The sequence below is a fragment of the Lampetra fluviatilis genome, chromosome 28 (genome assembly GCF_964198595.1).
Source record: "Lampetra fluviatilis chromosome 28, kcLamFluv1.1, whole genome shotgun sequence".
NCBI lineage: Eukaryota > Metazoa > Chordata > Hyperoartia > Petromyzontiformes > Petromyzontidae > Lampetra > Lampetra fluviatilis.
Window position 1 is genome coordinate 4,662,012 of NC_136302.1, and position 17,661 is coordinate 4,679,672.

General features: G+C 44.5%; 1 protein-coding gene and 1 long non-coding RNA gene across 13 annotated transcripts in view; one reads left to right on the top strand and one right to left on the bottom strand.

Moving 5' to 3' along the window:
• LOC144942709 (calmodulin-binding transcription activator 1-like) overlaps positions 1-17,661 on the bottom strand; it is a 529,165-nt gene that overhangs the window by 212,141 nt on the left and 299,363 nt on the right. The window lies entirely within an intron of this gene.
• Positions 238-17,399, top strand: LOC144942840 (uncharacterized). Its single transcript, XR_013639418.1, has 3 exons — positions 238-299; positions 15,688-15,775; positions 17,339-17,399. It is a non-coding gene; the product is annotated as an uncharacterized LOC144942840 (long non-coding RNA).

The following is a 17,661-nucleotide window of genomic DNA, read 5'->3' on the forward strand; positions in this document are numbered from 1 at the left end:
ATCGGCACTTGAACTGCTTCATCCTTGCATCTCTTTGTGGATTTACCTCTCAGAGGTGTGAATACCCACACTTTGATCTCACCGCACATGCGAGACCTGCCCATCATCGGGCTCTTACTTACCTTGAACCCATCTACACTGCTGGGTGGACAGAGGCTGCGTGGGGGGGTGGGGTGAGGTGAGGTTGGATTCAAGAAACCTCACCCCCCCCCCCCCTAAATGATTTTAATCGCCACGCCGGGAGGACGAATCGAGCCCGGGCGACCCTCTGCGTTCCGCGGCAGCGTCCCGGTCAACCGGTGAGTGCCACCCCCGTGAGCAGGCTTTGGGATGGATTACCGCGCAAACCCCTCAGCGCGACAAGGACGATGACCGACACACACCACACCGCACACAACAACAAACAAACACAACAACAAAACACGCCACCGTAAGCGCCGCCGATGATTATGTCAGAGCCTGCCGGTCTCCTTCGAATTAATGGCACCGAACGGACAAACAACGGTCGACCGCGACGCGACGCCAAGAGCCGCTCACGCCAGAGCCGTCCTGTGAAGGGGAAGCAAAGCAAAAGGGGGGCACGGCAGTGCCAACGATGCCGCCGACGACGTCGTAAATAATCTCGGCCCCCCCCACCACCGCCCCCCCAAAAAAAGAGGATACGCGGACGTGCGGTCACAGCTCCAGAACAACGGGGAGAGGGGGGCGAGGGGGTGGTGGTGGCAGTGGTGGCAGTGGTGGTGATGGTGGTGGATGAGCGGTGGTGGCAGTGGTGGTGATGGTGGTGGATGAGCGGTGGTGGCAGTGGTGGTGATGGTGGTGGTGGCAATGGTGGTGGTAATGGTGGTGGTGATGGTGGTGGTGATAGTGGTGGTGATAGTGGTGGTGATGGTGGTGGCAGTGGTGGTGGCAGTGGTGGTGATGGTGGTGATGGTGGTGGTGATGGTGGTGGATGGGTGGTGGTGATGGTGGTGGATGAGCGGTGGTCGTGGTGGTGATGGTGGTGGTGGCAGTGGTGGTGATGGTGGTGGATGAGTGGTGGTGGCAGTGGTGGTGATGGTGGTGGTGATGGTGGTGGCGATGGTGGTGATTGTGGTGGTGGTGATGGTGGTGATGGTGGTGGCAGTGGTGGTGGCAGTGGTGGTGATGGTGGTGGATGAGCGATGGCGTCGCGCTGTGACGGGGCCAGACGGGGCCACAGTTGTCAACGGCAACGCTTCGAGCGAGCGTTGCCGTTGCGTTGACAACGGTGGTGGGGGCGGCCGCCGTTGTTGCTTTCAGTGCGGGCAGCTTCCCCGTGTCGGGGGTCAAGACAAAAACAATCCGCGGAGGTAAAAAGAAGGGAGCTCTAGGGCAGCACCCACACTTTACCCTGCCAGCTTAGTGCGAGCTTTAGGGCAGCACCCACACTTTACCCTGCCAGCTTAGTGCGAGCTTTAGGGGAGCACCCACACTTTACCCTGCCAGCTTAGTGCGAGCTTTAGGGGAGCACCCACACTTTACCCTGCCAGCTTAGTGCGAGCTTTAGGGCAGCACCCACACTTTACCCTGCCAGCTTAGTGCGAGCTTTAGGGCAGCACCCACACTTTACCCTGCCAGCTTAGTGCGAGCTTTAGGGCAGCACCCACACTTTACCCTGCCAGCTTAGTGCGAGCTTTAGGGCAGCACCCACACTTTACCCTGCCAGCTTAGTGCGAGCTTTAGGGGAGCACCCACACTTTACCCTGCCAGCTTAGTGCGAGCTTTAGGGCAGCACCCACACTTTACCCTGCCAGCTTAGTGCGAGCTTTAGGGCAGCACCCACACTTTACCCTGCCAGCTTAGTGCGAGCTTTAGGGCAGCACCCACACTTTACCCTGCCAGCTTAGTGCGAGCTTTAGGGCAGCACCCACACTTTACCCTGCCAGCTTAGTGCGAGCTTTAGGGCAGCACCCACACTTTACCCTGCCAGCTTAGTGCGAGCTTTAGGGCAGCACCCACACTTTACCCTGCCAGCTTAGTGCGAGCTTTAGGGGAGCACCCACACTTTACCCTGCCAGCTTAGTGCGAGCTTTAGGGCAGCACCCACACTTTACCCTGCCAGCTTAGTGCGAGCTTTAGGGCAGCACCCACACTTTACCCTGCCAGCTTAGTGCGAGCTTTAGGGCAGCACCCACACTTTACCCTGCCAGCTTAGTGCGAGCTTTAGGGCAGCACCCACACTTTACCCTGCCAGCTTAGTGCGAGCTTTAGGGCAGCACCCACACTTTACCCTGCCAGCTTAGAGCGAGCTTTAGGGGAGTGCCCACACTTTATGCTACCAGCCAGCAACTTTTTTTTCACGGTGATAATCCCCGTTTCTATCTCACGCTCCTTGAACGGGGCATTTCCCAATCTACAAACCTCATTACACGTATATTGACATCCCTTTCGCTACGTTGGACTGTACGGGTAGTTTCGTAAGACAAGGCGTTGCGCCATACAAATTCCGGGCACAATTTCTCGGCCGGTTTTAAACTTTGCAACCAAAACTTGAATATGTACACAAATCTTGGGCCTGACTTCGTGCTGGGCAGATTGTGTCCGTGCCGACGTAAATCAAAGATGTCCAACTTTCTTGTTTCAGAACTGTTTTGGGCAACATAAAAATCTTCTTGTCATCCATTAACTGCCCTCCATTGTCATCCATTAACTGAAAATAGACTACTTTTCCCCCATCGTGTCTCTGCCGCCGTCTAATTTGTCACAAATCTGGCTGTCCGCCTGATGATGCCGGTTGTAGTTACTGGGCGAAACGTCGTACTCAGATTTTAAATGTTGTGGATGTGCTCTCAAACACACAACCGGTGTGTTGTACTAGTAACGAATTGGCACGTTCTTTTTAACGTGACAAACCTTACTAATTGGCTACGTCGGGTGGTAGTGGGTTTAACGACACATTTATATTTACGCGATCTAATCCAAAAAAAAAATCTATATTATGGATCATCTGTAACTGGCCAGTCGATACAGTTGTGATCGCGAATTGGCAATAAAGTACCGTATTTGGTAAAAAGTTAAAGCTGCCAGATTATTTTTCGTTTTAATCCGGCACGACAACTAAAGTGAAATAAAGGAGCATCAGTCTGTGACACCAAAGTGATGTTAATTGAAAGTAACATCAAAGTGATATTAATCGAAAGCAGTATAGTTTATTAGATAATGCATTTCCGTTGTTTATTCTATTACCAGCATAACTGGATAATGTGATGAAGCATTCTAGTGGTAATAGATGATATAATAGGTTGAAAGTATTTTAGGTATTAAATGCACTCATTGGCACCTTTAATGTATAAACAATCATTAATTTGCTCAAAACATCTTAATATACAGAGGACTGCAGAGTTTTTTAATTGATAGCTCATCGCCTTCTAGCTTTTACTGCGGTTCCTCAGCGACTGTGAGATGCAATTTGTATGAACGTCGAGGACACTATACATAAAGTAATACTATTTTTTAAATTATTATCACCACGTGCACTCGTTTGGCTCTCCACTTGGAAACGGATCCTTCCCTCATCGCTATCCCTCACACCACTTAGAAGAGATGCTTTGACAAAAATATAACCGACGTGGATTCACTATAGAAACGAATGTTGAATCAAATGTACCGGTTACCATATATCAGCAGCATTAATGGTGTCTTTTGAACTGAACAGTTGCCATTGTAGACATCTGCGGGATTATTCAGTCGACGCGGGCCAAGCAAACCATTCCAAATCAAAGCCCAAGGCTAGTCCGAGTGGAAGGGCAGACCCCAGAAGGATGTCTGGAATAGGTGGATATCACCGCTATGTGGCCTTCCAATGACTTGCAGCCTGGCTATTGGTAGCAGATCCAAAATTAAACACACACCATCTGGTACAGGTACATATACTGGCAGCATGAGTGGGGAGATATTCGTGAAGGTTTCATTAAATGTGTTGTTTTTTATGATGAATATTTGGTTGGCAGAGTATGGGAAGCAAAAATATATATATGCAAGGTGCCATGCTAGACTCTACTGGCTGCAGTCTACGACTGAGCACAGCCTTGATCACAACCCTGTAACTCAGTGGCATTGGTCATGTTGCATGATGGAGGGAAAATCTATAGTTCTGAATGACACACGGTCATCCGTGAACTGGCCTATCGTTATACTTTAGGGGCTGACAAATATACAGTGAAATAGAGATGGCGGATACTCGTTATCCACTCGTTTATTCTCACCCCCGGAACATAATAATTCCAACAATTGCTACCAGTTCACATACAAAGATAGCATGAACAGACTGTAGGAGCAAGTGCTGATAGTGAGCACCTATGAAGGCCGGCAAGGCACACGAGGGGGTGGGTGGCCAGCACCACACCCGCCCGCCTTGCTGGTGTTTACACACCACACTAGCTGCTCATTTGAGGCTGAGTCGACCTAGGGGAGGCCCAGAACCAGTTCAGATAATCGTCACTGGTGTTGGCCATGAGCGGGAGTCGAACCCGGTTCGCCGGGTTCGTCGCGCACCGTGCTAACCGCTACACTACCGCTCCCCACATACATATACAATTACACATACAACCTTGACATATGCAAAATAACCAAGCAATTAGTACTAGTAATGCTCATACTAAATGGTTTCATTTAAATGACATTATTTCCTCGTTGTTCACGAACTTGCTAATTAGGAATTTTGGCTATCCATGAATTGCATCTGGAACTCTACGCGACTAAATCGAAGAGAGAGAGAGATAAATAAATTGTTCATTCAGACGCTGTCTTTCCGACAGACCTGTTCTTCACCTGAGGACGGCTGCTTGCGTTGTGGCCGAAACGTCGTGAGAATTGTATTTTATAATGTTTTATTTTTTATTATTTTATTATTTCCCTTCTACGTGACTTTACCGAAAGAACCAAGAAGATGAATCCCTGCAGTCACGAAAGCTTTAAATCGAAAAATAAATCAAGTGATGAGAGAAAATGTGATGCAAGAAGGTGATGAGATGAAGGTAAGCTCATCAATAAACTATTATTTAATACTTCAATATTACATTTGATCATAACCAATTTTTTTGTGTGAATAAAATGTTCATGTATTTAATAGCTTATATATCTACGTATTTATTTAAGGCAATTCATGAAAAAATAAATCGGTTTTCGTAGGCCAATACCTCGTGCGATTCACGAGCGTCTCTGGAAACGTATCTCTCGCGAACAACGAGGGACGACTGGATAATTAAAACGTGTAACGCGCCACACAGCATTCACTCACTCTTGAAAAGGGAGGTTGACTCAGAGGCGCGAGGAACCACAGGTAAGTGGGAAGGCAATGCTAGGTGGTAGGCTGGTACCTAGTTCCCCCCCCCCCAAGCTCCGTGGTCCTCTACATATCAAGGTTTTATCAGACAATTGACACGTGGAACCTCCCTTGCCAGTAGAAAAATATGATAATTGTTTTTTTACCCTTTTATCTGGCAACAAAACTGACACCTTTTTTACAAGGAGTCATGTTTGCATTGACCACAATACCTGCGGTCAGAATGCAAAAAAAACACAATTTCAAGGACATTGCATACATTATAAGATTTGTGTTTTTTTTTTGCATTCCGACCGCAGATATTGTGGTCAATGCAAACATGACTCATTGTCAAAAAGGTGTCAGTTTTGTTGCCAGATAAAAGGGTAAAAAAACAATTATCAATTGACACGTGTTTACATGTGGGAGAATACCACGGCACTTGGAGAAAAGCCAGGCATGCCGGGGAGGCAATGCTCTATCCCGTACCGACAGAGCAGGTGGAATCAACATTCGCTGTATCGCCTTCTCCTGGTGAGCCTGTGTATGTGTGTGTATATACGCACACACACACACAGGGTACTGCAAAACAATGTTAACACTTCGGAAAATTTGCAACAATACCACGAGAAATGTGCCTCCGGGCTCTGGAGACCACCTGGAGAAGATTCCAGGCACGCGTTGACAATGATGGCGAACAAGTGGAGACTCTTTATTATGTTTTATTTTTATTATTTTATTATTTCCCTTTTACGTGACTTTACCGAAAGAACCAAGAAGATGAATCCCTGCAGTCACGAAAGCTTTAAATCGAAAATTTTTAAGCTATTAACATACATTTGTTATCATGATACAGTGTATTTTCCGTTTTTTTTCCATTAAAAACAATTCCCATATAAGTGGTAAAAAAAATGTTGAAGCATTCTGTATATACACATAATTAACAGACCTTTATCAATCCACTGCTGGTTAAAGGATATGTCAATGGTGAAGGTTTTTTCACCTTACTTCACCATGCTGGTTTAGTGCGGGTTGATTAAGCGGGGACTCGGAAGCAGTTCAGATATCACTGACTGCTGATGTAAGAGATCCTATAGCGATCACTTCCTACTCAACACTGTGACTATTGATATCACTGACAGCTTATGTTAGCAATGGCTGGGAATTAAATTCAGGTTTTCCAGGTTCATCGCGCAGCACATAATAACAACCGCACTGCTCCCTCTGCTCCCGAGACAACTTTGAAACAACCTTCCTGAGGTTGATTTTCCATGGCCGTTCACCCCCCCTCGGAGGAGTCTTATTATAATAACGTGACTGGTTCGACGCTAATAAAAAAAATTCGTGGCAAAATAATAATAAAAATAAAACTCAACTGTGCTATACCCCCTGAAGAACGTCGTGACAGTCGACGAAATCCTTGGGGCATTTTTCAAAACATCCTGCGCGCACCGCCCGACACCCACTGCTATTTATGCACCGATTAATTTATACGGCGCAACTAAAATAGCAATCTAGTGCAGAGCACTGCGACGCCAATTTGCACACCGTTCCATTTTCAGGTTCTGTCAATTATATTATCAGTAAATCATCTTCTTGGTTCTTTCGGTAAAATCACGTAGAAGGAAAGTAATAAAATAATAAAAATAAAACATAATAAAATAAAATATTATTTTATTTTATTATGTTTTATAAAATAAAATATTATTTTATTTTATTATGTTTTATTTTTATTATTTTATGACTTTACCGAAAGAACCAAGAAGATGAATCCCTGCAGTCACGAAAGCTTTAAATCGAAATCAGTAAATCATTTAATGCGCCGAGCATTTAAAGAAAAACATCGACAAAAATCATCCGAAAATCTAACATGTCAATTAGTACTCGAGTAGTTAGCAACAATTCATTTAAAAAGCCATTAATATCCGGGTGCGTTAATGATTAAGCCGTTGTTCTCTCACTGCTCTCTTTGACTCTTGTGCTGATACGATTAATATTTCACAATGAACGAAATAAATATGCTCCTCTGGAATAATAGACTTTCTTTTTTTTAATATCAGCAGATAAACAAATGTAAATATTCCGTGTCGCACATTCCTAAAAAAACTGCATTAGCTGATAGTTGGTGGTGATAGATTTGGGAATCAATTCTGACCCGATGATATATGGCTGACACGCTGATGGGCATTTCGTTACACTCATAAGTGCTAAAAAGTACAACTTTCCTGGAAATCCCATTATCCGTGAAGGCCAAGGGATCTGTAATTCGTAGCTGTAATCCACCAACACCCAATAATTTTCAGGCGATTAACATTCACCATCAACATCCTAATTGGCTGTAAACAATCCACTTCAGGATAAGGGTCTCTCCCAAGCCTTCACCATTCCAAACTACTCATATTTATTTTGTCAGATAAGGCCCATTGAGCTATGTGGCTTTTTTTCAAAAGCGACCTGGACACATGATAGCTCAACAAAGTGGCTTATCATGTGGTCATGTATAGCAGCAAAATACTCTTAAACGCACGCTGATTCTAAATGTGGAGGGAAAAACCGGAGGACCCGGAGAAAATTCGAGGAGAACATGCAAACTCCAAATATACAGCAGGCATCAATCAGGGTCGGGATCGAACCCACAAGCTCCTGTATACCAGGCAAGGTAGCTAACATCTCGCCAGCGTGGCGCCCGCCGATCCTGCGATGCAACAATCTGACAAGCACTCTGTACTTAAACTGATTCATCGCTCCATCTCTTCGTGGATATCCTCTCGGATACGTTCCATTCCTTGGCTGAATCACTGTCATTATTCCTGACCATCGGTCATCATCCCTCCTAGCCACGTGTCCTTGCTCAATCCCACTTTTGTTAACAGTTCGAATTATGTCTTTAACCCGACCACATGTCTCCCATCTATCTCTTCAAGAGAGATGCATCGATGCCTGCACATACAGCATGCACTCCTTGGTAAGGGTGTGATAGTGCATCGATTCATTATTTAAAATCAACGATTACACTCACGATGCACGCAGTGCTTGTTGGGCATATGCGAGGAAGGATGAATTTCAATTTTTGTATGATGTAAGTCATTATTTCCAATGACCCCTAAAGTCACTAGGGGTACCGCAATATAAAAACATTGAATGAACTCTTAAATTATATCGTGACTCAGTATTGTGAAAATGCATTGAACTGTGATGGGGGAATCCTTACAGACATACTCTTTGGCATCATACAGTCTACACTTTATACTGGTAGGAACCTCCTGGTTACACCAGCCCACAGGGGATTATTGTGTCCGTCCGTCGTGCATCCAAAAATGGGAGGGGTGGGGCTGGGTGGAGAGGGGAGGGTGGGGAGGGGCTGGGTGGGGAGGGTGGGACTGGGTGGGGGGTGGGAGGGGTGGGGCTGGGGGGGGTTGGCTGGTCACCCCGTGGTGCCCTTATAAAACTCAACGTTTAACCTACTCACGCCGGCTTGTGCCCGCCCTCACAGTCGGGCATATTTGCGGAATACACCACGCCGCCGTTGACCCTGGCCATTGACCGAGCAACCCAACGTTCCTACCAGCTCCCTCCGCAGAAATGTGTTATACAAAGGCAAAGACCCCCCACATAGCCTTTAGACTATTGGGGCAAGTGAGTTTAACACGTAGGCTTTCGCGACCTATATCATCCATAATACAGGTTTTTTGGGTTAGATCGCGTAAATATAAATGTGTCGCGTATTATTAAAAAAAGACCTGTATTATGGATGGGGAAAGTGCTGTGAGCAAGCACCCATAAAGGCTGGCATGTCACACCGAAAAGTGAAGGGTGGGTAGCCAGGAACATGCCTCCCCGATGCTGACGTTTATACACGCACACACAGACACGTTTAGTTCATCAGCCACTAACACGTAAGCAAATGCTACCAGATGTCTCTAGCTCTGTGTTTAGCTTCATTAAACAGGAACTCCATCTTAAGCGTGTGAATGCACGCTCTTTGCATGCAAGTCAAAGCTCAGGCCTGCTGGTACCTCACACCTGAAATAGCCCGTAATGTTTTTATTCATAGGCTGCGGATGGGCAGCATCCATTCTGCCGATGTAAGCAGAATCTCAGCAGGGCATAAAAAATACATACGCACTAAGCACCCCCACCATCAACCAAATGAATGGAGAGAAATGGGGAGCGATGGTCTGAATCCTCGAGCCAACCTTGAACTTGACTCTTCTCTGTCGATTTCTTTTTGCTTTTAAACACATTAGTGTTCCTTAAATTTGATGACAATAATAACAACAGTAATAATGCGAAGATGTTTGTCAATCCACCGATACATTAAGGCCTCCCCACACACTGTCAATCATGGGGGCCGTTTGACCATACTTCACTATGCTGGTCAGGACTGGCTGAGATATCACTCGCTACCGACGTTAGCCATCGCCAGGAATCGAACTCGGGGGGCCGGGTTCGTAGTGCAATGCGCGAGCCACTCTGCCACCTTTCCATGCCTCTCTAAATACATCGAATTTCATATATACAGTCTATGTATAACAGGCTGCATTCATTTCCTATTTTCCAAGTTGTATTTAAAAACAAATTCACCACTTTCCTCTCTGTTGTAAACAAATAACCCCTGCAATGTCGGTGGTATTTGGCTACTGTGCACAATAATGACCTGAATGTGGAATTTAGCTACAAATGCTACAATTATACTGAATAGAAAAACATATCCTCAAATGCTTGTCGGGATAATAAGTGACCATGCTGCGATGGAAGGGATCCCCGTTGGCCATAACATCGACAAGGCAATCAGCGACACGGGGACGAGGAGTGAATTCACTTTCAAACTTGAAACTCCATAATAGAGGGGGGGAGGGGAGTTTGGGTTCGATCACGTAAATATATAAATGTGTCGTTAAACCCGCCACCACCCGAAATATTCAAGTAGTAAGGGTTGTCACGTAAACAGAACATGCCAATTTACAATCTGAGTACTCAGATCTGAGTATATAAACTCCGATTGCCAGCTGTGCTGTTGTTCTCATTGCTGGTGTTGTTGTTTTTTTTTAAACTGTCACTTGTGATTTGCACAGACTCTTCTGGGTATTAATTCAGTGTTGTTCAATGTATCTAGGATGCATACCGCCATAGAATGTGGGAAAAATAGAATGTGCCTGTATGAATCTGGAAGGCAAAACATTGCTTCTACCACGTAACACTGTTCATAACAAATATGATTGTTGCAATTCATTAATTAAAAAAAAATACGTCATATCCTCTTGATTTGTTTGGTGTGCAGCCTGTGCGTAACATGAATGAATGCGCCTTTATTATTTCATTGATTTTATATAGACATTACAGAATTTGGCTTCTTTGCAACTGGAAGACAGTACAAGACAGTAACATATAGCCTCAACAAAAAGCCACACAGCCTCACAAATTCTATTAGCACCGCCATATGCTTTATTAAAGAAGATATTTCCATAATCTGTTCATACACAGTGCATAGCGTGCAAATAGCACATGAAAAACATTGTTATATCCTCATATTTAAAAGGAATTGCCGGCACTTGCCGATAAAAATCAGCAGATGGCATTCTAATAGAGAGCTGTGCTAACATTCAAACCATAACACGCGCCATTAATTGCAGTTTTATGGGCGTTCGGCCTTCACCTGTGGACGTGCAAAGCCAGCAATAATTATGGTAAATAACCAGCAGTGCATGACGGACCATGGGAGGGAAGCGCATAAATCCACTTTGCCATTATTATATATAACAAAAAAATCAATGCCTTCATAACGATATAAAATAGTCCAGCGCAAGCGATGAAGCTGCTCAGCTTGCCACAGACTCCAACTGTTCACGAAGCTCTGAATGCCGTACTCATTGTGTGATATACACATTCAGGGGTTCTTGGTTTCAACAGATTTATATATATATATTCCCTGCCCATTGGCCAAACAAGCCATATTTTAATACCAATATGAAAATGTAATATTTAAATATATATCAAAGCTTAACGACTGCATAATGGTTTCATCCATAATTAAACAGTAATGCCGTGTGTGTATATATATTGTACGTGAATTATTTTACAGCGAAGGGAGATCCTTTCTGAATGTTTAAAGTTGTTTGATTGTCTTTCGTTCTATTACTTCAATAAGGCAATTTCAACATGCCATCATCATCATCTCTATAGTGCATGTCCTTTAATGTTTAAAATATATATTTTTTATTCACCATTCAAATAATCAGAAATGGCATCGCTATCAATCCTTATTGTTAACCGTGAGTAGAATTGCCACAAATCTCTGATGCTAATCCAGAGTTTCTCAACGTTTTATACAAGTATTGAATGAAAAAAAACAGTAATTTAATTCAATGCGGCTTGAGGTCCCAACAAAACAGAATCTCCATAATAGAGGTTTTTGGGTTACGTGTTAAAACAAAATATGAGCGCTTTATTTTATTTCCCCCCGGAAACTTCTTGTTATAATAAAAAAAGCCAAATTTGCTAAACATTGCAAAACAACTCAAGGAGCGGGTGGTGGGGGGGGTACAGGTCAAAGCAATAAAGCAAAAGATTAAATTAAAAGATACATCTTAAAATAACAGGGTCATTGTGGATGCCAAAGCCAGGTCTCATTTACACAATGCAATCAGGTAACTGAATCATTTGTGGCATCTCAATTTCAACTCGCACCGGAATTGCTGCAGCACACGCAGCAGTACGATGTCGGGGGAGCACAGATAAATCAAACCTAATGGCTGGGCCGGCTGGCCTGAAGCAAGGGTTAATGGACTCGTAACGTATTCATTTTTATTAATTACTGCAATGATGGTTGTATGTCTATACATTCTGCCTTTACCTGCTGCACGTTCACTATTCGGGGCTTTATTGGGTGATATTAAAGATAATTAGTAACTCCATTTTTTTAAAGAGTGCCCGCTTAACAAGCCTACAATGGTGCGTTTGTGGAGGGAGTACTGTAGTTTCGCCGTTTCCTTTTTATTTATTATTTATTTTACCAGGAAAGGCCCACTGAGCTACGAAGCTTTTTTTCAGAAGCGACCTGGCCACTAATGAAAGCTTAATGAAGTGGCTTGTCACGAAATGTATAGTAGCGAAATACTCTTAGGGCCGTCCATAAATTACGTTACGCACCTGGGGGGGGGGGGGTGTCAGACATTTGTGACGATGTGTAACAAGGGGGGGGAGGTTTGAGAAATGTGACGTCGCATCAAAATGCGCAACTTTAAATAAATATAGACAACACGTTCTACTTAATTAAATTGACTTTTATATAAATGTTTTCTCCTGCAACATCAGAGTGCAGCGCCACATTAAATACGCACTACAATGACAATAGTTTAAAGCGATTTGAAGCACTTTTTTTTAGGGGGGGGGGGGTCAAAAATCGTCAAAATCGCGTGACGTCATTTATGGACGGCCCCTTAAACGCCTGTTGATTCTAAACGTGGAGGGAAAAGCCAGAGGACCAAGAGAAAAATCCACGCGACCACGGGGAGAATACGCAAACTCCAAATATACAGGTGTCAGGGTCGGGATCGAACCCACGCCCTCCAATATACCTGGTGAGGTAGTTAACATCTCGCCACCTCGGCACCCTAGTTTAAGTCCAATGCGCATGCTCCTTTGGAGCCAGTTGTTAGAAAGATATTTACTCGCTCCTCGCTGAAGCCCATCGCAAGGTGGTGAAGCCTATTGCCAAGCACAGAGACAGCCAAGAGCATTGACTTTCACCGCATTCATCAAATGCGTGGCCTCGCCTGCTTGAGCATAGAAGACATACCTTGGAGTTTCTGCACGCGTCTTTTTTCCGTTCAACAAACAACACCTCCAAAAACATCACACAACACACCAAATAGATCGATCTCGTGCATTATAAACGCATCGAGTTGGGATTGCAATAGCAAAAGACTGCAATGTGTGGTCGCAAAAAAATGGAATGTGTTTATCCAGCAGCTCATGTTACTCTTACAGAGTATTTCATATTTGTTGACTATTTTTGTGAAACTCCCCATGTAATTTTTTAGTTGGTCAGTTTTGATAACCGGTTTACCGAGCTAGTTTTAATATTTTAAGTGTGTAGGTGTGTGTATATATCTCGCCGAAATTATTCTCAGCAACTGGACCAAATATCCAAACATTGGACAAGAGAAATAAAGAGTAAAGATAAATACGTAAAGTCAGAACCATCTCAAATCACTTCATGACGAAAGGAAATAATTTGCAAAACATCGTTATTAGGTTCTTCAAATCGAACCTAAAACATCAGCCATGTACAAATTAGAATCCACTTTTGCTACACTCAAATTCCTGCTCCAGCAGCATCCGACCGCCACAACCAACCAGCGCCCACAGCAAACAACGCACCACCTTCGTAAGTTTATAAATGGGCACGTGCAACACGTAACCTGGAGCATTAATTATAGTGTATTCAGCACGAGAACACTGTAGCGGACCGATCTTGTCAGATCCCGCGAGATGAACGTGGTTGAGGCCTGGTTAGTGCAGTACTTGGATGGGTGACCACAACAGAGGGCCTTGTGACCACAACGAGGGCCCTTGTGATTGCCATGGGGATCCTTGTGACCGCAACAATGGTCCTTGTGACCACAACAGCGGTCCTTGTGACCACAACAGCGGTCCTTGTGACCACAACAGCGGTCCTTGTGACCACCACAGGCGTTGCTGTCCCGCATTGTATTCGTGGGGCTGTGCGATGACCAAGAGATGGCGGTGCCGAGCGTTCTCCCTCGACGCCTCTGATTAGCACGGTTGGCTACGTACGGTGCGAAAAAAAGTTCTACATAAATACGTCCATACGTACAACACGTGCCTTTTTCTCCAGGCAACTCCGGTTTCCTCCCTGCACGACTTCTTGCAAAAAAGCCTGCTCGACGCAACCTGTTAAAAAGGTGAATAATTGTAGATGTTGTTACTCTTACGACTCTGCATGCTCAGTGCAGAGAGCACAAGTGAAATTGCAACCAAAATACACCGATTTTTTTATTTCGAAATTGTACTTTTTTTTTATTTCCGCCATCCATTCTCTGCACAACCCACCAGCCAGTGAGTGACCGGGTCTGTGACCGTCAAAACTCGCTGCACAAGAGAACAACCCTTGACTAAGGAGACAATGCTCATTTTTCACTTGCCATCACCCCACGGGGCTTCGGAGCCTGTGATCACAGAGGTGGTGTCTTGGCAACTCGGCACAGGCATTAGCACAGTCACACGCAGCATAATGAAATGTAACCTTCCCCTTGAAATGTGATTTTACAGCGACAACATCACATGGGCGCTTGGGAATGCTTCCTTCTAAGCCTTCGGGGTAATAGAGGGACGTAACCCAGAAGACTCGGTATGTTTATAACTTTAAAGATCATCTTCAAAAGCAGACACTAATGTAGGCATTATCCTCAAATCTATAAAGGGTTATTACATGCATGCCCATGGACACCTGCACGGTATTTTAAAATTTGTAAAGTCGCAGCTCTGCAATTGCTGGCTCACGCCACCGCTGCCGGAAGGGGCCTCTGGTAGAGGGAGCTCTAGGGAGCCCTCCTCGAGGATATTTGGTCTACTCCTCCACGCTGGCCAGTTGTCGTGGAAGAATGAGGGGGTACCCACTCTTTACCCCACCGCATGTGCCCATACCCGATCAACTAACTGTGGTGTACCGATGTGTACACCGCGGTGGCTAGGAGATGTTAACTACCTCGCCTGGTATACAGGAGGCCGTGAGTTCAAGTCCGACCCTGACGCCTGCTGTATATTTGGATTTTGCATGTTCTCCCCGCGGTCGTGTGGATTTTTCTCCGAGTCCTCTGGTTTTTCCCTACACATTTAGGAACATGCCTTTAGAGTATTTGGCTGCTATATATTTCCATGTGATGGCAAGTCACTTCGTTGAGCTATCATTTGTGGCCAGGTCGTTTCTGAAAAAGAGCTATATAGCTCAGTGGGGCCTTACCTTGTGAAAATAAAAGTAGTTCAGTATTAGTTTAGTTTATACCCATTGGGGTATGACGTTAAAAAAACATAAATAGATCACATTCATCCGCAACGGAAACTATGTCTAGGTTATTCCATCAATGCGTCAGCAATACATGTACAGGCTGATTGTGCACACGCAAACGACGGGGTGATGCAATTTACATGAACCTAATTAGTTAATTGCAAAATACATTTTAAAGATGCATTCATAAGTCCATTAACATTGACCAAGATGCATGCACAGGTGAAGCAGAGCCTTTGCTTGGTCGCACCATTCAAGATGTCCAGCGAAACCAAGACAACGGGATATCATGGCGAATTATTTCCTACGCTATAGGCGTTTGCCCATGTAATTGATGATAACAATTAAACTAATGTATCTTCCTTTCCTCTAGAGCTTCCAATGGAAAGACGATGGCGTTTTTGGTGGCATGTTGGTGTCTGGAAACAACCGCGCCACCGCAATGAGCATCGCCATTGTATGTATGCTGAACTTCTTTCGCACCGTACGTAGCCAACCGTGATAATCGGAGTTATGGGGGAAAGGAGTTAATGCTTGAAGGCCTGGTACGTTCCCAACAAACTGGGCAGCCCGGTCCATTTGGGATAAGTCTTTGTAACTTGATTCACGAAACACAAAGCAGAGATAAGAGTCTTTATCAGGAAGCTTGAATACGTCAACTGCCCCTCAGTATTCTGACCTTGTCGCTTAATTTCCTTGGGAGCATACACCTTGCAAGCACATTGCCACAAAAATATGAATTCTTCGTCATAAAATAAAACGATTTCATTCACCAGCTAAAGCCCACTGAGCTGTTTTTGTTTAGAGGAAACCTGGCCCCACACGATAGCTCCTCGCAGCGGCTTATGCCATCATATGTGGGAATTTATAGTAGCAGACGAATAATCATGGCAAACTGCATGTAATATATTCACTAAATTAGATTTTTTTTTGCCTGGGAAATGCAGGCTACATGCTGAATAATGAAGATGATACAAATTACTATGCAATGTTTTTCTTCAAACACGTAAAAAAAAAACTATAATTCCTTTCCGCAGAGAATTTCTTATCAGGATGGAGAGGTCAGTCCCAAAGGAACAAAAAAACGTTATTTAGCTTAATCTTTACGGCGTGTCCAGTATGAATTGATTTACTTTGTCTCCACTGAGCATTAATAATTAAGCAGCGACCGGTGAATTTAAATACAGTACGTGTGTTCTATGAAATATTTAAAATTACGGCACACTATATGTAGCAGATAAGCTGTCCTGTCAGAAAGATGGTTGAAAAGAAACGTGATCGCTTTGTAACAAGAATTAAAAAAAATACTTTAAAATAACATATCACCATACAATGGACAAAACACGGTAAATGTGCAGCCCTGGAGTTGCTTTGTCCACTCCACTGTTGGCAGAAAAGTTTGCACTACAGGGATCTCTAAAATGCCCCCCCCCCAACCCCCCTCCAAAGAGGAAATTTGGCCTCATTTTCTATGCCGGACAGATTTTTTGTTAGGAAACAAGTGAAAGTATCCACAATTTCCCCCACCACGCACGACCTGCCAATCGACTGTGATGTACTCATACTGCCCGGGTCGACAGCGGCGGGAGGGCGGGGGGTGGATTTAAGAGATTTTCCAGTTGGTTCAACTGCCGGGAGTTTGAACCGGTGACCTCTGGTGCAAACCATGACGCCACAGAAGCATCACGACATAAGACAGCAAATATATTAAAATACAAAAGCCTTTAACCCCATTTGCCTAATCAATATGCTCATTTGCGTGTACATCCTTCCCCCGATTAATCTGTAAAAACGATCTCTGTTCAACATGGACGAAGAGGCTGAAAAGCAAACGACCGTTTTAAGTTAAATGCAAATGAAGAAGCAACCGTCGATGCGGTAGGCGGAGACACGTTATGAACGGTACTTCTCAGATGCGAGCCACGTCTGGCCGCTCGCCCCAGATTATTATTATCAGAGACTGGGGCTCTAAAATGTATCGCCTGTCCTCTAATGAGCAGACATCCTTTCCAATTCCTCTGTAGATCACTTGGACCCCGCTCCAAAGAGTTGGGAGAGAAAAAAAGAGGCGGTTAAGCCTTTGTGGGCGGGCAAGCATCACCAGATTCATTATAGCAGTACTTCCTGGTAAATGGAGTGAGTAAAATAACCAAAGAAGCAGCCTTCTGAGTGGTGCAAGATTACACATGCTGAGTGACAAAACATAAACGGCATTCTTCAGCTATAGAGAGCAACAGAAAAACACGCAATGGGTTTCAAAGTGGCGTTTGCCATTACGTACGTAAGGAAGCGTGCAAGAGGATTTATCAATCAATAAAACGTTTAATTCGAAGTCAGGTGGGAATTC